The 22,616-nt window shown below is 47.1% G+C and overlaps 1 protein-coding gene across 21 annotated transcripts in view; it reads left to right on the plus strand.

Moving 5' to 3' along the window:
* Positions 1-22,616, plus strand: part of SORBS1 (sorbin and SH3 domain containing 1) — a 237,109-nt gene that overhangs the window by 19,277 nt on the left and 195,216 nt on the right. For 8 of the 21 annotated variants that reach the window (XM_060034421.1, XM_060034423.1, XM_060034426.1 and 5 more), the window contains exon 1: positions 19,351-20,603. The exons of 3 other annotated variants lie outside the window; for them this stretch is intronic. The gene's annotated coding sequence lies outside the window, so the exon portion shown is untranslated. Of the gene's footprint in view, positions 1-12,159; positions 12,181-12,268; positions 18,106-18,268; positions 20,604-22,616 lie in introns of those variants that run through there. 10 more of the 21 variants (XM_060034424.1, XM_060034422.1, XM_060034429.1 and 7 more) reach the window with 8 other exon arrangements.

A 22,616-nucleotide genomic window follows, 5' to 3' on the forward strand; every position in this document is an offset into this window, starting at 1 on the left:
AAACTCTAGGCTTGGCTAAAAGGAATTTTCCAGCCTGTAAATAATCACTAACATTTATTGAATCCTCACTGTGTCAGGCAATCTTTACGCGTCATTTTATGTAACTACCACGGCCTCCCCATGAGATAGGTGCTGTTTTATTGTTCCCATTTTACAGGTGAAGGAACTGAGGCTTAAAGAGGCTAAGTGACCTACCTCACGTTGCAGAGTTAGTAAGAGGTAGAGCCAGGACTCCAACCATGATCCATCTGATCAAAAGCTCTGCCTTTAACCCTTAAGGTGTTTTATAGGACTGGGAGCTGCAGATGCCTTGAGCATTTGGGGATGTATAGAATAGCACATTTTGGCGGGGGGGCGCCCTTTAGGCATGGTTCTCAGCCGAGGCAGTTTTACCCCTACAGAACATTTGGCAATGTCTGGAGTTATTTTGCTTGTCACAGTGTAGGGGGTGCCACTGGCATCTGGTGGGTGGAGGCCAGCCTGCTTCTGCACATCTGACAATGCAGGACAACCCCACAACCAAGCGTTATCCCACGCCAGATGTCAGTGGGCTGAGGTTGAGAACCCCTGACCTTGTACCTTCACCTCAGGCACAGGGCTAGTGGAAAGCCATCTGGAAAGCCCACCTGAAGAACTTGAGTTGTTCCCTTACCTCCAGGGACTTGTGTTGTACCTTAATGGATGTTTGCAGTTTGGATTCCTCACTGACTGAGCCCCGAGGGGCCGGCGTGGTGGGTGCAGGCCTTGAGGAAACATTCCAGCAAGGCTGACAGGCCAGGGTGACCCAGGGCTGCGGATGAGCCGCAGCAGGTGAGAGGTGGGTGGGGTCCAGTCCGGGCCTCTGAGAACCCATTCAGCTGTTTCTCTGGGTGTAATTGAAATAAGAACTCAGATCCAGCTAATTGTCTATTTTTTTCCTTCATAAAATGCTTTTATTAAATTATTGCTACGACTACTCGCCATCGATACGTCTGAGAAAGGGGTGCCCGTGTTGCAGATGCACTTGGATGTGACTGTGCCTCTTGCCAGACTCCTTTGTTACTAGTTACTGTTTAATCTAACTCTCGTCTGCCCAGGGCCACTTAGGGCAGAACTGCAAACACATCTGGGAAAGACTAGGGACCCATGGCCTTTACTTAAGCTTCTCTGAGCAGTTTTATCTGCACATCGCAGGACTTGGGTGAGTCAGTTAACCTCTGGAGAAACAGTGGAGCATTGAACCAGGGTGACCTTAGCTCCCTTGCAGTATCAGTGTGGAATGAGAGGCACAGCTGTCGGATGTGGCGTGTTTCTCTAAGGTTGATGGAAATTCAGGTTCCCCTTTGATCCTATACAGATTCGTGGAGAACTTGGAACTCCTTGTTAGGAAACTGTCTCCAGACTAAATAAATAAACTTCTTTAATATTAATTCTTTACTCAGCAAATGTTTGTTGAGTGCCTGCTGTATCTAGGGGTGTGTGATGGGTCCAGCAGGGCTCTAAGATGGGTCTCTTGGGCATAGCCTTCAAGGAGCCCACAGCCTTGTGGGGCTGTAGGTGTGTCTATACAAAACCTTAACAGGGTGGCCTCCAGCATATTGCCCGGTGTCCATCCTTAGTACCTGCTATCGCAATTGTGTACACACACATACACACACACCCCAAAGTTCCATAAGAGGTGGAATTTTTTCAGTCTTCTTCACTATGTGCCTAACACATAATGAGCAGTCAGTAAATATTTGTTGAATGAATGCAGTAAAGAGTGGCAACATTTGACTTGGATTTTGGAGGAAGTGTAGAAGTTAGACCTACATAGATGGGGCTCTGGCCAGGGGTGGGGTAGAGCAGGGGAAGAAATGGTGTGAGCAAATGCACAGGGATAGCAAAGCCCAGGGCATGCTGGGTAACTGCAGGTCCTTTGGGATTGGACCATGCAGGATGCAGAAAGACTGGAAAGATGAGTTGAGGCCAGAGGGTGGGGAGTCTTGAATTCAAGCTTATTTATGCTATAGTTGATGACCTCACCTTCCAGTTTCCCAGGGTGGCTTTGCCTGTTGCCCCAGTGTGATTATTAATAGAGCCCTCTTTCACTCTCAAGTGTCCCTGTCTGGATGATAGTCATACGGTCCTGGTATCCTAAAGGCTGTGGGGAGCCCTGGGTGGGACGCGTTCAGGCGGGCCTTGGGGAGGTCAGTGCCCATGGTACTTGGTGGAGCCTGGAGGCTGGGGAAGAGACACCTCGAGTCCAGGTAATTTAGGCCTGAGCCTGAGGAGTTGTGGTGACACCTGAAAGGAGGAGATGGTTACAAAAGAGACGAAAAGCCGAAGTGACACCACACATGGTCCCTAAGATTACTCCAAAGCGGCTCTTCCAAAGGTAGACCTGCATCCTGGATAAGTGGTTTTCTAACCGGAAGTTAGGACTGGTAAGAAAATCTACATTGCGCCCGTTTCCTGAGCAATTAAAAGTCAGAGAAGCTTCTTCCCAGCCTCTAAAACATTCTGGTGCAACAGACTGGTATTCACAGCATTGTTCCTTGGAATTTAAAATAGGTTATGAATGTGCCTGATGTCAGGGAAGATAAATCTGTGAGGAGGACTGTAGTCAATACATTTCCTTTTTAAGTAGAAACAATATAAAGAGCTTAATTCAGTCCCAAATCAATCTCACTTTGTTGCCATGATTGTGTAAAACCTGAACTGCTTTTTGTCTGTCACACTGTTTATATTCCCCCCCCGTGTTCCCCATCTCAGCTGGCCTCACGAGGAGTCAAAGCCTTTTTAGGCCATGCGTGGCTCTCTTCTCTCAGGGTTGTTTTCTTGTCTGCTGCAAGATGGTTGTGCTGTGAGCAATGATTTCATTTAATCTCTAGGGGTGCTTTACAGGGTGGTTGTTCGATGGTGCCCCCGCATGAGCTTCCTTTGTCCAAGAGACTTGGAAGGCTAAATTCTTTAGCCTTTTTCCCCCCATTAAAAAGGTGATTACATTTTTAAATGGTTGCTACATACACATGGTTCAGAATTCAAAACACTGTGAAAATGTGTGCATTGAAAATTTTCATTCTCACCCCTGCCGTGTCCACTTCCCTTCCTCCCCCAACCTGGTCCCCATTAGGTGGGCTGAATATACATTCCAGTTGCCCACGACAGTCCTAGTTTACGTTCTCTGTCCCAGTGAATTATCAGTAACACCTTCTTTCATGCTCAAAAGTACCCCAGTTTACGTGATAAATGATTTATTCCCCTAAAGATTAGATTCCCCTAAAGATTATTATTTCTTTTTAGTCTCTTATGTAGTCCTTCCAATATTTCTATATGCAGATAGATACATAAGGGAGGTGATATACATTGCCTTTGTCACTTAACAGTATGTCCTGGAAAACTCCTTATCAGCAGAAATGGAGTTTCCTCATTCTGTTAAACTTTGGATTGGAGTCTTTGGATAGGAGTGTTTGTAGAGACTGGGAGGCAGTGACCTTTCCCTTGGTTTATCAATTTAACTGCTGTTTAAGAGTTGCTTCTGTTTACCTAGGGAGAAACAAAAGGCTGTGGGAAATGAAGCCAGCTTCCTTCACTAGGAAAGCCAGTTCCGTAGTAAACTCATCCAGGAAGCATTTATTAAGCACCAGCTTTATGCCTAAGATGGTGTTAGGCACTTTGGATGAAGTGGGTCCTCCCTGCATCTCCAGTTGCCTAAATGCTTCAAGATCCAGCTCACATACCTCAGCCCCTCATGAATCCTTCCCTGATTCCCTGGCCAGAACTCTTTGGCATCCCTGTGCCTCCGCTTACCCATCCATTGTCCGTCCACCCACCCATCCATCCATCCATCCATTTATCCATTTCGTGAAGCAGCCTTTACCGAGTGTTTCCTGTGCCAGGACCTGTGCTAGAGATGAACCAGATGATGAGTCCCTTGTTGTCGGAGACAGAGAGAGACAGATGAACGAACAGGCGATTACAGTTCAGTGTCCTAGCTGCAGATTGCAGCAGCATCATTGCTCAGCTTGTGGGGAAGCACAGGGAGACGGATGCCTGTTTACTGTTGAGCGTGGGGGAGTTGGCGAGGCTTTCTGAAGACACTTCCCCTAATGGGACTTGCTTTTTACTTTCTACTGTAAGTATTTGCCTTATCTTCACTGGTACACTGAGGTCCTTCATGTTCTCCTCAGCTCTGGAACCCTTCTCCTGTCACTTCGACCCCTGGTGTAGTGCTCTGCATTTAACAGCCACTCAGGTATTTATTAACTGAAAAAAGAGGCCCAGATTAATTAGCCTCAAGGATCCTAACATGAAAAAGGGTAGGTGAGATGTTCTTCGCTGCCCATGGCCTTCGTGGTTTATCTAGACAACTGGTATCCTCAAAGGTCTCTCTAAATTAGTGCCTGCCCCTCCCGTCAGTCTTTTTTTTTTTTTCCACACTAAGCGGTCTCTGTCCCCACTCCACCCGTTACCATTGCCATGACTGACTGATGCTGAAGAGGAAGAGCTGTGTGAATGGAGCCCCAAGTCCCACCCCCTCTTTGGTCTTGGTTTCCCCCTTGGAAGGAGGGGGGTTAGGGTCCAACCCCTAAGGACACTGCACCTCTGACATTTAGGAAACAATACTTTCAGGAATCAGCCTGGTGCCTCAGCCAGCTCCTTCTTTTATCTTCTAATAAATCCAGCTTCCCTTGAAGTTTCCTGGTGCCACAGGGGGGTGGTCCGTGCGTGATAAGAGATGGCCAGGCCAGGAAGATGACCTTTAATAAAGTTGAAAGGGCCACTGGGAGAGCGGGGATGACGGGCCGTGTGGCCGTGAGCCGCTATGCTGTGTGCTGTGCTTGGCACTGAAAGAAGATCCAGGTAATGGCTCCAGCTGCTGCTGCAGAGGAAACCAAGAGAGGCGGATTGTCACAGGAGAGGGTTCTGGCAGAATGGTAGCAGACGTTTCCCTGGAACTGTGCCGAGCAGCCTTTCGTGGGAAGAGGTAAGGTTTGGTTGACAACTCATCCTCCCCTCTCTTGCCTCCTTTGTTCTTTCTGCAGTAGCTTTGCACAGGAAATAGGAAGCCGGGCCAGCGTTTCTCTGGTTAGTCCATTTTGGACTGACAGAGTTTGCCTGTGTGCCTGGCCCTGCACTGCGTCTCTTACATTCCATTAAAGCAGTGGTTCTTCTGCTTTGGGGAGCATCAGAGTCACTTGGGGTACTTGTTAAAAATGCATATTCCTCCCTGGTGGGACCCAAGAATCTGTATTTTCAACACTGTCCCCTAGGTTTGTACAGGTTGTCTGAATATCTTCAGCTGCTTGTAACAAACTCCAACTCAGATTGTCCAGCAGTAGGGAAACTCATCATCTCTCAAAGAGGAGTGGTGCCCTACTCAACTCCACGACCCGCCATTCATGTGGCCTGCACTGTGGATTATGCCCCCCTCCCGCCGGAGCTGTGCAGTGGGGGCGATTCTGAATCCAGAGGTTGGGTGGGCTTTGGGGTTAATTCAGTGGCTCCGTGATGTCAACAGAGCCCCGAGTTCTTCCCATCTCTGCCATCTTGGGTGCTGGCTTCATCTGCAGGCTGGGGATAAGACGGCTGCAGCATTTCCAAACATTTTAGTCAGACGCAACCACATCCAGAGGAAGAAGGACATAGATCAATTCCCGGCCCTCTCTCAGGCATCTGAGGCACCTCCAGCACCTTCCACGGTGCCTCCTTGGCTGGAGCTGGGTCCCATGATCACCCCAGGCCAATCACTGTTCACCAGGAGGCAGCCGCACTTCTGGAGTCATCTGGAGCAGGGCTGGGTACCTGGACAAAGTGGAGGGTCTGTTAGGAAGGAAGAAGGACCGGGGACTAGGGGCTGGGGAGGCAACCACCAGGGCCCAGTGCACAGGTGGTTTGCAGACCACAGGCTGAGAAACATTGCCTGACGTCATCCTGAAGGGCTGGGGCTGTTGGTAAGGTTCTCTCTGTCCTGCAGATGAGGAAATGAGACTCACTGAACTCCAGGGACTTGGAGATAACACGCCGCCAGAAGGTTGTGGGTTGGGAGTGAGGGAACTGGGGTGTTTGAGAGGCCTTTTTAGCCCTAGGAGAGCAGTCATCATCCTTTTTTGCTTTCCTGAGGTGTCAAAGCAGCCTCCTTCATTTCTGATTTCTCCTCCGACTGCAATTATTCACGGCTGGAGGCCTATGGGAAGAATTCTCTGGGCACAAAAAAACTATATATTGTGCTTCCCCCACATCCGTGTGCCCAAAAGCAGTTGAAAAAATAGCTCCAGTTTGGGGGGAATAGCCTGTCAGCCCCTGTGCTAGGTGTAGTAGCTACGTGATCTTGAATCTTGGCAACAACCTCTTCAGTTAGGCTTTATTATCTATATTTTCCGGATGGGGAAACTGAGGCTCAAGAAGGTGAAGCTGACTGGTGGGTCGCACAGTTTGGTGGTGGAGCCAGGATGGTTGACACCCTGCCTCGAAGTCGGTGCTCCCCCCTCCACACTGCGGCTTCTCAGCCGCTGCCAGCCTGGTTATGCCCCATAAGGAAAGTTCTCAGGGAAAGGGGTTTTAGTGTCAAAACAGTTCCAGAGGAGCTGAATATTTCCTGTGGGAATAATTCTCAGGGCACTAGGAAAAATACCCTGAGCATAATAAACACAAGAAAGAAACAGGAAGTCTGGTTTTGTTATATAGCAGCTAAAATGTGAATAGGAAAAACTCTCCAAGGAGCCCAAAGCTTTGTTAGATTGGAAAATGGAAGGCCCTGACTGAGAGGGTAGGAAAACCACCCTGGGTTCTCGAGACGGTGGGTCAGTGGTGGACAGTGTGGCAGCGAGAAGGAGAGCTGGCTGCAGAGTCTGAGTGTGAAAGCCTCACTTTCCCCCCAGTCCTACTTTTGTGCTGTGTGACCTTGGGCAAGTCACTTAGCCTTTCAGAGGAAATGGGGTCCTGGCTGGCACCTCACCAGGCAGAGGGAACAGAGAGGTAAAGGGTGGGGCGAGCCTTGCCAGCTGGGCAGGACTTGCAAAGGTGAGAGTGTCAGGGTATCAGCACAGAGTAGTCCCCTTGAAGTGGTAAACTTAGTGCAGCTCTAAGGTTGTGAGCTGTTAGTCATCTCCAGCACAGGGGCACATCACAGCCGGTGGAGGGCGGGTGTCTGGCTGTGGCCTCACCTCAAGGAGAAATCAGCTTTGCCTGAAAAGCCTCCTTTTGAAGCTCTGGATGTTTGGAGTCCCTCCCTGGGTGTGTTGCCTGGCCTGTGCCTTGAGGAGTATTGTCCGCAGATGCCCAGGAGGAGAGGGCAACAGTACGAAGTGGGCAGAGATAAGTGCCCTGGGCTCAGTTCAGAAGGTACAGACCATGGCTACTGTGGGAGGACCCCGGGGGCTCTGGAAGCTGTGGGTATGCTGGGAGGAGGGAGCTGACAATGTGTTGATGATGGACCACAGGTGTGTGTGGGTTTGGGAAAATCGACAGGTGAGGCCCTTTCCAAGTGCAGCCAACAGACCTCTCTGATGGTGGTAGCACCGGAGAGACAATGACTTGACTTTTCAAACATGAACAGAGGAAATAATAGGGGGTTTTTCTTTTCCCCAGGGAAGCACATCTGCAGCTTCCTAGGGTTTTGAGTCTGCAGCAAGGTATTTAAGATTAGCTTCTCCCAAAACCATAATTCAAGAAGGCACATGCACCCGAATGTTCGTTGCAGTACTATTTACAATAGCCAGGACATGGAAGCAACCTAAATGCCCATCGGCAGATGAATGGATAAAGAAGATGTGGTACATATATACAATGGAATATTACTCAGCCATAAAAAGGAATGAAATTGGGTCATTTGTAGAGACGTGGATGGACCTAGAGACTCATACAGAGTGAAGTCAGAAACAGGAAAACAAATATCGTATATTAATGCATATATGTGGACTCTAGAAAAATGGTACACATGAACCTGTGTGCAAGGCAGAAATGGAGACACAGATGTAGAGAACAAACGTATGGACACCAAGGGGGGAAAACGACGAGGAGGTGGGGTGGGGGGGTGGGATGAACTGGGAGATTGGGATTGACATGTATACACTAATATATATAAAAATAGGTGACTAATAAAAAAATAAATAAAAGATGAAAAAAATTAGTTTCTCCCTCTTATCCTTCCTGCCCCCTCCCATTTATTGAACACCTTGTAAACATTTGTTGAGCAACTTCTGCTTGGCAAGCTGAGCTTGGGGCCCAGGTTTCAAAGACCAAAATCATTGCCCTTGAGGAGTCTCCTAGGTAAACAGGATAATTACAAAGCTGGGTGATAAGTGCTAACAGGCATGTACAGGGTCCTCTGGGAGAGTTAGGAGGGAAGGACAGTTATTTCTCAGAGGAGGTGACCCCTGAACTGGGGCTGGAAGGCTTGGGTGGGGAATGTACCAGGTGGCCCAGCCTTTTGGAAGGCATTGTAGGCAGAGGTAGGTAATAGCTTTCATCTGACCATAACCAAACTCATGAGCGCCTGCTATATGAGTGGTGATGCAGAAATGAATGGGACTCAGTCCCTGCCCTGCAGATGCTCACAGGCAGAGGTGACTAGAGCTCTGTTTAAGAAGCTAGCTTGCTGTCTGCTGCCCTAGGGGTTGGCCCTGCCCTTCAGCCACTGTGGCATCTATTTATACTTATGGATTTCTTCCTGGTGGAGCCAGCCCTGGATTTAGGAAGTTGGACTTGGGCAAGGAAGGTACTATCACCTCTCTGGGCTTTACTTTTTTCACTTATTTATAAAAATGGCTGTTGGACCAGGTCAGTTTTCTCAAGCAGTGGCCTAGGGACCACCTGCCTTAGAACGTCACAGGGTGCTCCTTGAAATACTGGGTCCTGGGGAGGGGTGGGGGGTAGCTCCTCTCCCCATTCATATACTGTCAGACTCTTGGGTGTGGGTCCTGGGATTCTGCTTCTAACAGGCACTGCAGCTGATGCTTAGACATCTTAGAGTTTGGGGAGCTGGGCTACATGATCTCAACCTCTGATCCTTTCAGCCCTAATCTCCTCAGCCATATATATGACCACAGGAACTGGAAAAATAAAATGTTAGCTCACTTGATGTTTTATCCTAGGTCTGATGCCTTCAGCAAACTGGCCCATAGTTTAGGTGTCCTAATTCTTTTTTTTTTTTTTTTTTTTTGGCGGTGCGCGGGCCTCTCACTGTTGTGGCCTCTCCCGTTGCGGAGCACAGGCTCCGGACGTGCAGGCTCAGCGACCATGGCTCACAGGCCCAGCCGCTCCGCGGCATGTGGGATCCTCCCGGACCGGAGCACGAACCCGTGTGCCCTGCATCGGCAGGCGGACTCTCAACCACTGCGCCACCAGGGAAGCCCTAGGTGTCCTAATTCTTGACGGTGTGTGCTTGTGAAGTGTTCAGCAGGCTGGCTTTGATATTCCTTGAAGAAGAAAAGCCTTGTTAACATGCACCTGAATGTGACCGTCAGAATCTGTTTATGAGCTGAATCATTGCAATAAACACCCATCTCAGCTTTTCAACTCTGGCTTTGGAGTGTTTGCCCAGCTTCCCTTTTCTGAGTCATTCTGCCTCGGCTCCTGCATTCTGACGAGGTCATTTGCATCGTCTAACATGGAGCCACAGGTTTCACCTTCTCTTTGACAAACGGCATCTCCGCTTTGCTTCCCCTCCGATCCTGATCATCTTTGTGAAGTTATTAAGGGAGGCTCATAATTTTTTAATAGCTGCTACACGTGTTCCCCTTGTTTTTGGTATTGTGTCTGAAAACACAGTTTTTAGTGTTCAAAGCAAGTAAATTAGGGCTTTATATGGCTGGCTGGGAGTCTTCCCCAGTTTCTTATCCTTTCCCCTCAGAAATCTCCTAATAGCCCCTAAGATTCCACAGTGCTGGTGACTTTGCGAAGCTGTTGCCTGAAAACCGCTCTCAGCCTGACCCCTTCATATCACTCAGGTGTGAAAGAAATGGTCTTAGGTGAGGGCGTTGTATTTTGTCCCTTCATAAAGATAAAACCTTGGCACCTAGGATTTTAGATCTTAAAAATTAAGATCTTGGCTCACTTCTCATTCTGTTAATCTGTGCTGTGGTTTTCCTTGTGAAGGTTGACCTGTAAACACAGAATTTTACACTAGTAAATTCTGGTGAAGCCCTCCACATTACCCAGGTGGAAGAAATCCAGAGCTGTCCTGAAACTGCGAAAAGTGGTAAACGTAGGTGTGCTGCCCCAGAGGACAGGGCCGGCGTGAGTCTCCCCTGTATTCCCCGAGGTTCTTGTGCAATTCTCTGCCCACAGTGGGTGCCCAATAGGTGGCTGCTTGAAGAATGAATTTTAAAAATATGATAGACCAGTAATTAAACTGGTGAAGACATGGAATTAAAAGGGGGGGAATCAGTGTGATTTTGAATTTGCCCTTGGATATTCATTAAGTTTAATTTTCATGGAAATACCAGTTAAATGCAGGATTAGTTGCAGTGCAGACTGGCAGAGAGGAGAAGAGGCAGACGTCGTCGGCATTTTAAGTACTTTGGTACCTCTGTTAGTTGTTTGTTATTTGCCAGTCATTTTGTTAGATAATTCCCAGGGACTGACTGATGAGCCCCCTTCATTTTGTGTCCAGGGAAACTGAGGCACAGGAGTGAAGTAATTTCTCTAAATTTATGTGGTGAAGCTGTTGGCAGGCTAGTGGACCCATACTGAAGAAGGATTTAGAGAGTACCTCCTCTCTACTGGGGTGCACGAGAATCAAAGTTTAGCTTTGCAAAAATTGTTAGAGGTGAAGGAGGTTCCCTTGGAACGTAGAATTGCTTTGTGACATTTCTGTCCCTTGGCTTGTCGGCTTCTGCTGGTGTCTCTCCAAGGAAGGGGAGCTCACTATTCACTGAGGCAGTTCATTTTATTTTTGAATGCTTCTAATTATTAGAATTCTTTAATATGAGTTGTCATCAACTCGTCTTATAATTTCCTCCTTTGGGCACCATGTCTCAGTAACAAGATAGACAAGGTTCTTGCCTCCTGGAGTCTGGTATTCGTATAGTAGAAGGAGCATTGAACTAGATGTCAGCAGTACGAGGCAAAGACATTTATTAAAAAAAAAAAGAAAGCAAGAAATGAAAGTTTTGTATCGCTTGCAACCTGTATGAACTTGGCTAAGACACTTGAGTGTCTGTTCTCACTTCATTTTGCAGAGGACATTATCCCATTGGACCTTCCAAAGCAGTGAACGTTCACTGGGGTGACGTGCCTTGTAAAATGTTAATTGTTATCTATTACAAGGAGTAGTGGTAGCTCTTGCTTCCAGAGCAGTAGTTCTCAAAGCGTGAGCCGGCTGCATCAGCATCACCTGGGAAGTTGCTAGAAATACAAACTCCTCAGCACCACCCCAGAACTGCTGACTCAGAAACTCGGGGGTGGGGTGGGGCTTGAAAATTGTTTTAAAAGGGTTCCAGGTGAGTCCAATGCCTGCCCTTGTTGGAGAGCTACTGTAGACCAGGGCAGTAGTTCTCAGCCCTCACTACATATTGGATTCACCTGAGAGAACCTGTACGTGCCGCGTCCTGCGTCAGAATCTGAAGGCGGAGCTTCTGCAGAAGCTGCTTGTGTGATTCACGTCTGCAGCCGGGAGTTGGGGGGGCTGAGGAGCACAGACGGTTGAGCTGCCCAGTTTGGTCTCAGTCTTGGCTGTGCCCCTTATCAGCTTTGTGGCTTTTGGCAAGAGGACTCTGGCCTCAGTTTGCTTGTCTGCGTAAAAATGCCCATCCCTTAGGGCTGTCGTAAGAGTCATGTGGGATGATGAGTTTAAGTATCCGAGGATGTGTCCCGGCTGTGGTGAGTAAGGACGGAACTTACTGGTGGTGGCCCTGGGTATTTGAAGGTGACGGTTCTCATTTCTCCACACTAAGGCTCTTTGCCTTTTCCTTCTAGGGCGTAATTTCTAGCCCCCTCTTTTGGGAAACCCCATTTTGTCCATGACTCTCTTTAAAAGGCAGTGTCCCATTTGACAATACCCGTCGCAACTACAAATGCAGCCACTTTTTGTCCTTGTAATTCCAGTTTTTGGAATTTGTTCTACAGGTATGTCTGCATATGTGAGAAATGATGTGTTTGTTTCTTACAACATGATTTGCAGAAGCAAAAGACTGGGATAACCTAAATGTTCATCAATCTAGGGTCTCCAAGCTTTTGAACCCTGTGGCTGTGGAAGAGAATGAGGCTGCTTCTCAGGTACTGGCGTAGAACTCTATAGGATATGTTTTTTAAGTGAAAGAGGAGAATATATGCTTATTTGCTTGTATATACATGCAGTGCTTTTGAAAGAGTACAACAGAAATGGGTAATGTTGGTTGCCTCTGAGGAGGAGACTGGGTGGAATAAAGATTTTTCACTATAACCTATTGGGTGCTTTTTATTTATTTTTAAAATAAGTTTAATTTTTGGCTGTGTTGGGTCTTCGTTGCTGTGCACGGGCTTTTCTCTGGTTGCGGCGAGTGGGGGCTACTCTTGTGTTGCGCGGGCTTCTCACTGTGGTGGCTTCTCTTGTTGGGAGCACAGGTTCTGGGCGCACGGGCTTCAGTAGCTGTGGCTCATGGGCTTCAGAGCGCAGGCTCAGTAGCTGTGGCGCACGGGCTTAGTTGCTCTGCGGCATGGGGCATTTTCCTGGACCAGGACTCGTACCCATGTCCCCTGCATTGGCAGGCGGCTTCCTAATCACTGCGCCACCAGGGAAGCCCCGGGGTGCTTTTTAAATGCTGTGATTTTAACCCGCTAAAAAATTAAAAGTGTGGTGTCCTAGCTGAATCCTGCGCTCATGGCCTGACCATTGTGGGATAGAGTGGGAGTATTACCATTTTCTTCCATGAACTGGACCCTGTCCTACTTTTGATGCCATTTAAGATTGCCTTACTCTTGGCACTGTGAGCTCCGATGAACCTTGCGGTCAGAGACTGCACCCAGCTCTGTTTCACGTGGATGGTTGCCAGGGCAGGTCTCATGGACTCGAGGAAGTTTCGAACTGCCCCCGCCCAGCCTGTACTTGCACAACAGGCTTTGTTTTTGGCCCAGAATGCTGGGCTGTCGGGACCGTTTGAATCTTGATTCTGCTGGCTATAACGTTAGCTCCTCTTTGCTGTTTTGTGCCGTCTGGGGAGTTGGTGAGCCTGCCTCCTGAGTCTGTCTTTTGTCAAGTCATTGTTGAGAAGACATTGGACAGGGTGTGGCGAAGAATCGAAAACTGTGTTGTGCTGTCGGTAACCTTTCTCTAGCTCGTCATCAAGCCACTGGAGACACTAGTGTACACATCTTAGAGTGCTGACCCCTGGGCTAATAGGAGGACAGACCAGGAGCTCAGTCAGGTGTAGTAAGTGCCGTGAGAGGGCTGTGTACAAAGTACAGTGATGGCCCACAGAGGGAGTGATGTACATTCTGTAGGGGTAGTTGTTCAGCTGGCTAGATGGGCATAGCCTTGCACAAGCTGCTTGACTACTTCACTAACTTATGTAGAAGTGAATCACAAGAGTTTTTAAAGATGCTTTGCTGAAGTCAAGATACGTGATAGCTCTCGCATTTCACCTGGTCTACCAACTTGGTAATCACAACAAGGAACAGCTGGTTGCTTTTTGGCACAGCTTGGTCATCGTGGACTCACATTGCCTCTTCCCCATGTTCATTCCTTTCTAAATGTCCCCAAACCATTTGTTCTCTACTTTTGCCAGGAATCATTGTTTGTAGTTATGAGGGCTTTTTTTATTTATATATAAATTTTTAATTTTTGGCTGCGTTGGGTCTTCATTGCTGTGCCCGGGCTTTCTCTAGTTGCAGTGTGCAGGCTTCTTATTAAAGTGGCTTCTCGTTGCGGAGCACAGGCTCTAGGTGCACAGGCTTCAGAAGTTGTGGCACGTGGGCTCAGTAGTTGCGGCTCCCGGGTTCTAGAGCACAGGCTCAGTCATTGTGGTGCACGGGCTTAGTTGCTCCGTGGCATGTGGGATCCTCCCAGACCAGGGCTTGAACCCGTGTCCCCTGCATTGGCAGGCGGATTCTTAACCACGGCGCCACTGGGGAAGCCCTATCAGGGCTTTTTATTTGTAGATGTCAGGATCACCAACTTTCCTACTTTAAAATCGGGACGTTTGCCCCTGTCTCATGCCATCGGGCCCCTTTCTTCTTTTGTGATTTTGAAGTTGATCAATTGCAGTCCTAAGAAACTTTTATAGTCAGTTAAATATGCATGAAAGAAATTATACGTCGTCTAAAGAAAATTTGGAGCCACATCAAAAAGTGGACGGAATGCTAAAACCAATCAGTCATGGCACGACACTCCAGCTCAGCCCCTGCTAACATTTTGGTGTTGTTACCGCCAACTATGTGAAAAATAATCAAAGCTTACAATCAGACTGCTTGGAACGGCTGTGGTTTACAGGGGGAGCCTGACGCCTAAGCTAACGAGTAAAGTTTTTAGAGGAGCATGATTCAAGTGTGTTCAGAGGGTGGTGGAAGCATCAGGAAGAAAAGGGGTCAGCTTCATCTAGGCAAGGAGGTAGCTAGGAAAGGCTCCACAGGACAGATGACCCTTGATAAGTAAGCAGAAGTAGTAGCTGGAGGGAAAGAAAACAGAATTGTATATAAGCCACAGTCATAATCATGTGCTAAACATACATGAAAAACACTGCAAGGAAATGTCCCCGAATAATACCACAGTAGGAGTGTTGGCGAGTGGGGTTTTATTTTCTCTGTTTCCCAAATGGGAGTATATTGCCTCTTGTTAGTATTTTTCTTAACACCACGCACATGTGCCGGGTCTTCAGCGACTCAGGGTTAGCAGAACTTGGCTGCAGGCCTGCTGCAGAATCAGGAGCTCGGAGCCAGGCTGGCAGTGTTCACGCAGCCCTGTCATTTCCATTGGTGGTACCTGAGGTTGAAGTAGAGAAGCTAATAATACAAGGTCAGACCTTGCTTTTCTGTGCTGAGGTCTTACGTAGCAAGTTACTTTCAGAATGTTCCAGCGCCAAAGCTTGAGATAATGGTTGAGGAGGTAAGTGGCGTCACTGGGGGCACAGAGAATGTTTACATGCAGGCTTCTCCCTTCCCACTTCCCTCACTTAAAAATCATGAAAAGCAAATAGGTATTTACTGCTGTCGTTCTCTGTGATATTTCTGGCACATAGATTTTCCCACCCTCAGCATTGATTTCCACTGACCAGATCCATACACAGAAGGGAGGGGCACCTGCAACTGGGGAGGGCCCTGCCACAAGTCCTCCAGACATTGAGTCCTGTCTGATTCAACTCTACCACCAGGAAGAGGAGAAGAGTTGTTGGACTTTCCTGGGTCCAGATTTTGGCTTTGCCTCTTACTTGTCATGAAACTGTAGGCAAGGTCTTTGAGCTCAGCTTTTCATCATTAAACTGGGATGATAAAATTGACCTCAACATTTGTAAGGATTGAACCAGGTACTTAAGCACTGGTCTAATACCTGACCTATGAACAGGTGTTGATACATCATGGCTACTCTTATTATTTGATTGTCAGCCCCTCAGGTGTGTCCTATATGTGGTCGTGCAGAAAAAACTGGCCCTGCTCTCATTATCAGTGCTTTGCACCCATGAATCTGTGTATTGACGTGAAGTTGGCAGGGAGTGGGGTGCTAGTAGTTGTGGTTGAACAACGTAAAATAGTATTCGGCAGAATTTCACTTCAGAGGTCACTTTTTTACAAAAGACTTTTTACAAGATCCCCCAGGGGCGGACTTCATGAAATGTCACGTGCTCTGTATACATCAATAAAAGCTGTGTTAAAATGGAAAACATGCATATGTTAAGTAAGGGCTCAAGAAATATGTGTTGATTGACTAGACAAACAAAAAAGGGAATAATTAGGAGCTGGGAAGAAGAAAAGGGAGAAAAGGAGGCCCCTGTGGGTTGGATCTTGGGACCGTGGAAAAGCTTCCTCCCCCCTTCCTGTCTCTCTCTGACCTATAACCACACTGGGACCTGGCTCTGAGCTTTGAGGGCCTGGAAACTTGTCTTAAAGTTAGTGATGTGACTTCATACTTTTTTTTCTGGACAGCCCCAGTTTTCCCTTTTCTACCACTCTGAGGTCCTGCTGAATTCCAGATTCAGTGTTATTGGTGACCAGAAACAAGATAAAACTAGGGAAGTAAGGTTTGCCCTCTGTTAGGAGGACCTGAAGCGTGGGAAGACTGGCTCAGAAACTTCCAGAGAAAGGATGATGAAAGAGTTAACTAGTCTCCATTTGTCTGCCTCTTAAGATGAAGAAGTCATCTGTAAATTAGGGCTGACCTGTTCAGTTGTGTGGACCAAGCTCTCTCTGTGTGCCATCCGCCTCTGCCTGCTGTGAAATATTAGCTGTATCTGAAGGTGTGGTGTGATCTTCAGTCCTCTCCCTCCATTCTTACCCTGTCATGGCTGTTTGGGGACTGGGAAGACAAGGGGTCGAGCAAAAGGGGGGATCTTAGCTCTGCGGTCTGGCACACAGTAGGTGTTTAATAAACATTCTTCCATCTCATCCGGTGCAGGACCCATCTGCGGTAAGTACATCAGATTCAGGGCCTGGATAGAACTGGAACTATCCTTTTTGTGTTTGTGTCTTTTTAACAGTAGGGTAGGTGGTATTTGGAATATTCAGGTTAGTATAATATATAAAAAACACTCAATATCTTTTTGTAGAAATGTCCATTTTAACACATTTTACAAAGAGTGAAAATCTGTTGGTCTCTGTTTAGCTGCCTACTACCCTTTCCCTAATTTGTAGAATCATAGCTTTAGATCTAATAGATTAGATCTGTCCTCAGTCTTACTGCAGTCTCTTAAGCCTCCCAGCATTTATTGCAAAATGCTGGTGGTGTTTTCATGCCCTGGCACTGCACAAGCATAATGTTTCATTTATTTTTAAATAACTTAAAATGTTTGTTTTATGAATCAAGGTATATTTTATCATTTAATTGGAAAGGGTTTGCCTCAGTATATTTAGGCATTTAAAGGCTTATTTTAGAAGCTAAAAATGTCTTTAAACTCCGTGTCTGGTAACTTACTTGGTGGTGGGGTCCGCTCAGCATTTGTCAGTTTGCTTTCCTTATTTTGTAGGAGATTGGGTGCTGACGTCACACAGTTGATTGGTTAGGTTTGTTATGTCTTTGATGTCTGCTGTTTGGTAGGCGGATGGGGGTGGGGTGGTGGAATCGCACATCCCTCTTGAACAGCCTTGGTAAGTAGGGCTGGGGGAGAAGACCAAGGCTATCAAGGCAGTGTCAGGTGGTGGCAACTTGACACTAGGCTTCCTCTTTAACAGCATTCTCCTCTTTATTTTTCCTTCTCTTTTCTTCTTGCTGTATATCCCTTGTTTCTCCCTACTTTCCTGCCCCTGAAATATTTTGTGTACATTGTTAGACGTTAGTGCATCTAGGCTTGTGGTAAAGAAGAGGGCTGTGCCTTCCTTCACTCCCCCTTCTGCTCCTCATATTTCAGACTTTATTTTGATAAACATTTTAGAAAATGTCCTTGGCCATGTCCCCATGCCTTGCCGCCTGTGTAAAGGTCAGTATGGGTATTGCAAAGAGGGTGATGGCTCAGAGGTCAGCAGCCTTTCCCAAAATGGATGTCAACTATTTGTGACTCCTCTTTTGGTGCTGGGGGGTGGGGGAGGCGGTGACTGTGCTAACCCTTGGTGGGGACTGGCAGGAGGTGGTGACTTTAAGCAGGGCCAGTGGCAGCACAGACTCACGTGCTGCTGAAGCCTGGCCAGCACCAGGTTCCTTGGTTTCCGCTGTGCCCACTGCTGACTCCGCCTTTCAGCTATTGTGTTTTGTCTTCTGAAGTGTCATTCATATTGGCCATTTAGTCTGTGCTGTTCCACAGCCTTGTCATCATTGGAATTACACAACTTGAACATTTTTGACCTTGTAAGGCTTTGTGGAAGAGACTAAATTCCAGATCACTCTGTACAGCAGGGGCTGACGCTTGGATGAGATTGTTGCTTGGATTGATGGCCTTGGTCTCTGAAGGCTGTTGTGCAGTTGGTCTTGAGTGTATGTTGAACACATCCCAGAGGGAGCTGGTGCTGCATAGAAGACTGCTGGTGGGCATGAGCCCAAGGAAAGCTTGGGGATATAGACACCTGCTTCTTTCACAGCATACGGTATTTTTTCGATTTCCTGATGTAGGAAGGGAGGTTTGGGTTAATTAAGTGTATGGTAAACAGTCTCCTTTAGCTTGTTGCTTATCCTTGGTTTATTCCAAGCCAGTTTCAGGGGGTCTGTTCAGTAAATGCTTAAATTGGCTTTAACCATGATCATTTTGACATCTATGATAAATACGAAATAAACAAGGTCATGCATACCTTATTAGACAATTTTGAGTTTTCACCAACATATTCTTTAGATGATTTAGTCAGAAACTAGAATTATTTAACATTTTGACTTATGTATGCTTTATTTAACAAGTGCATGAAAATGCTTAATCATTTGCATGAAAAGTTAAATGATTATTTTGTAATCTGTATTTCTTAAAGTTTTATACATTACTTTCTCATTGTTCCTGAATTTGTTGTCCTATACGTATAATATATAGAAATGTGGATAATGAAAGGAAGAAAAAAAGAAAAGTCAGTGGCCTGACATTCCTTCCCTCCCCACCTGAAAGCTCAGCGTCTCTGGTTAACCTTTACTTTGGGTGAGGGAGAGCTGAGCTGCAGCATGGCAGGGTCCTGGCAAGGGCCAGGCAGGTGTGATTTCTTGATAGGTTTTGACTGGAAGGCATTCTTATGTGCTCAGGAGGTCTCCTCTCATAATGGCCATCCAGGCCACTCTTACATTACTGGGGAGGCAGCCTCCCTGGGGCCCAGGGAGGTTAAGTGACTTACCCTGGGTCACATAGTCGTGGAAGAATCCGGAATTGTTGTCTTTCTGCAGTGTGTTTTACACCAGGTTGCGTTGGCTCACCAAAGCCCGTACGCCCTTCAGTCTGGAGAAACCTATACCCCGTGTGGGGAGAGGTAGCTGAATATGGCTCACAGCACACATTTTGCAACCTAATGTGGGTTCCATTTCTAGCTCTGCTACTTATTAACTATGTGATCATGAGTGTGTTCCTGACCTCCCTCAGTCTGTTTCCGCACCTGCAGAGTGGGAACCATGCCTACCTTGTTAGGTTTTGAGGATCACCCCGGCTGTTCCAGGATGTAGCCACTGAATACATTGCAGATTGCAGCAGCGTTTTCCATGCTTTCAGAGTTCAAGCTGGGATGAGGCTGGAGTCATTCCTCTTTAACTGGTACTGAGGTAGGGAGAGCTGCAACAAATTCCATACCTGCCTGGATCTTCACTTCATTCAGCACTTGCCCTGTCAACAAACCAAGGCCCTGGGAGATGTGTACCCATTGGAGGAGGATGCCTGTGTGTTTAATAACTTGGGGGTTTTATCATCAGCCTTTATTGACCAAGTGATAATGGCAGAGGCAGATTGATTTTTTTTTTTCTTTTAATTGGGACAGAAAGTTGTATGCTTCTCCAGGTAACCATGAGTCAAGACCTTGTGACTTATCTGTTCACACGCACAGCCAGCTGCACACAACCTCCTCTTCCCTTTACCCATCCCTGCTCAGCTGCCCTAGTATGATTCATTCCTCAAATATTTGAGGGCCCACTGTGTTCCAGGCACAGGGCCAAGTACCAGGGAAAGATACTGGGGAGCAGAAACAAACCTGGACCTTGACTCCATGGAGTTTATGGGGTTGTGGGGAAGGCAGACTCTAAGGGTAAAATTCTAATCATTGTAAGGCTATGAAGAACTACTTGGGGCCATGGGAACATTTTAGAGAGAGTTGACCCAAGTTGGGAGGCCAAGGAAGGTTCCCAAAGAAGGTTCCCAAAGAAGACGATTGAGTTGAGCTGAAAAAAGGCCAGGGGAATAGGTGGGTGAGATGGGTGACCTGACCTTTGCCACACCCTGAGCCTGCCACCCTCCCTTTCTCTCTCAATCTTTTGATCTTTTAGGAGGCAGTTAATCCTCCTGCAGTCAATCCTTCTGTAATTACAAATGTATGCTTCTTTTTTTTTTTTTAAATTTTGACCACACCACTTGGCTTTGCGGGATCTTAGTTCCCCGGCCTGGGATTGAACCCGGGGCCCCAGCAGTGAAAGTGCCAAGTCCTAACCACTGGACCGCCAGGGAATTCCCAAATGTATGTTATTTTTTTTTTAATTGCATAGTTTTCAGGGCAGAAACATACTATGGCGGCTACTTTGGGAGTTAATATAATCTACAAGCATTTGTTGAATGTCTACTGTGTGGCAGGCGCTATACATACATTGTCATTTAATCCTCTAAACAACCCTGCCAGGTGAGTCTTACGGATGAAGAAACTGAGGCCCAGAAAGGCCATGTGACTTGGGTTTTGTCTCCTTTTAGTTAATGATGGGAAAGCTGGGATTTAAACCTTCTGGCACTGCCAAACCTGCCTATGCTCTCTTCTGCCTCTCCCTTTTGTAGATGGACTTTTGTGGCTTGATCTGAGGATCCAACCACCATCTCCATGTTGTGTCCATGGGAAAATGCAATCTGAGTTCCAGCCTTCCAGTTTATACATGAACTTGGTGCATAGCCCATTTATCAGTTGAGGATCGTTGTCTGTGTCAGGTCAGCATTGAGACTAAGTGGATGTGTCTTGAAGTGGGTTTAAAATTGTTTTTTCAGTTCAAATCCAGAATTAATGGAGGACAGTCTTAGAAATAGTCACTTGAGGTAAGTAACAATGGGCTGGATAAAAAGGAATGTCAATATCATTCCTGCTGCCAGCAGTGTCCCTGGGGGCCATGGGAAAAAAGAAATTGGTATGGGCTGGTAACTCTTTTTTTCCAACTTTATTTTATTTATTTATTTATTTACCTTTGGCTGCGTTGGGTCTTCGTTGCTGTGTGCGGGCTTTTTCTAGTTGTGGCGAGTGGGAGCTACTCTTCTTTGCGGTGCCCGGGCTTCTCATTGTGGTGGCTTCTCTTGTTGCGGAGCACGGGCTCTAGGCACGTGGGCTCAGCAGTTGTGGCTCGCTAGAGCCTGCAGGCTCAGTAGTTGTGGTGCACGGGCTTGCTCCGCAGCATGTGGGATCTTCCCGGACCAGGGATCGAAGCCGTGTCCCCTGCATTGGCAGGCGGATTGTTAACCACTGTGCCACCAGGGAAGTCCTGGGCTGGTAACTCTTAATTATTTAGAGTTAAGTCTTGGTGACTTTCCAGTGGCTTGTCAGTGATGGCTCTGGGTGAGGGTAACTCTGTCGGTCACTCCATCTCTCTGAACCTCAGTCTCTCTACCTATAAGATGGGATAATAATTCTGCTTTATCTACCTCAGCATTGCTATGAGATTCAAACGAATTATAGGACCTTAGGATTAGAAGGGGTATCCCTAAGATATTATATTTGAAAGTGTTTTGTAGGCCTAGGTAAATGCATGCCACACCTTTGTTGACTTACCATTTATGGTTCATATTAACAGTGTAAAACACTGGTTCTCAAACTTTAGCTGTTTATTAGAATTACCTTCAGAGCTCATTAAGCTACAGGTTGTTGGGCTCCTCCTCCAGAATTTCTGATTCAGTAGCTCTAGAGTGGGACCAGAGGATTTGTATTTCTAATACGTTCCCACATAATGCTGATGTTGCCGGCCACCTTGCTCATGCCACTCAGATGTGCAGCTGCTTGGCTCTGCCGCTCCCTCAGGCCTAGGGAGAGACAGGTGAAACCCACTGACCCTTGGGGGATGGTGAGTGTAGATGTCAGTTCCAGACCATGTGGTAACCAGACAGAGTAAGTGGGCATTAGCCAAGTGGCTGTGTGATGTCTAGAGTTGGGTGGAAGCACTTCACTGTTTCCTTGGAATCCCTTAGGACTTGGTAGTCACCACTTCTCAGGGCTGTGGTGCGGGGGGCAGAAGGAACCTATTGCAGGGGGCTTTGGGCCAAACTTGGACAGTCCCATCCACATGGGTGAACTCCTCCATTCTTTTTTTTTTAATTTTAATTTTTTATTTACTTATTTTTTTGGCCGCTCTGTGCAGCTTGTGGGATCTTAGTTCCCCAACCAGGGATCAGACCCGGGCCCTGGCAGTGAAAGTGCTGAGTTCTAACCACTGGATCTCCAGGGAATTCCTGAACTCCTCCATTCTTGGGGCTGGCCCAGATCCACTCAAACTCAAGCCCTCTTTGGCTCCTGTAAAGAAATTCCCTTTCTTCTGATCTTCCAAGGTTGCAGTGGAGCGAGAGTCTCCGTGTTGGGCTGGGTGGTCATCATCACATTCTCTCTCGTGCTAAGAGATTTCCCACTGATTGTTCCAGCCTCTTTCTTCTCTCTCTTCACGTGTGTGGTTTCTGCTTAAATCTCTTTCCTCATTGAGGCACCCAACCTTTTCCTAGTTACCCCCATGTCAGAAGAGGACAGGCCGGAACAGGCTAGCAGTAGTTCTCACATTTTTGGGGTCACATTGAGTAACGGGTTAAAGACAGAGATTCCCTGGCCATGCCCTCAAAGATTCTGATTTCTCAGGTCTAGAGAGATTGTAGGGGTTCTGATGCCAGAATCTGAAAACCATACTTAGGGAAATAACTAAAGAGATTTTGACTTGCTTTTCAGTCTGCTAGCATGTGGTGAGCACCACTTTT

Source organism: Delphinus delphis, chromosome 16 (genome assembly GCF_949987515.2).
Source record: "Delphinus delphis chromosome 16, mDelDel1.2, whole genome shotgun sequence".
In the NCBI taxonomy this organism is placed as follows: Eukaryota; Metazoa; Chordata; class Mammalia; order Artiodactyla; family Delphinidae; genus Delphinus; species Delphinus delphis.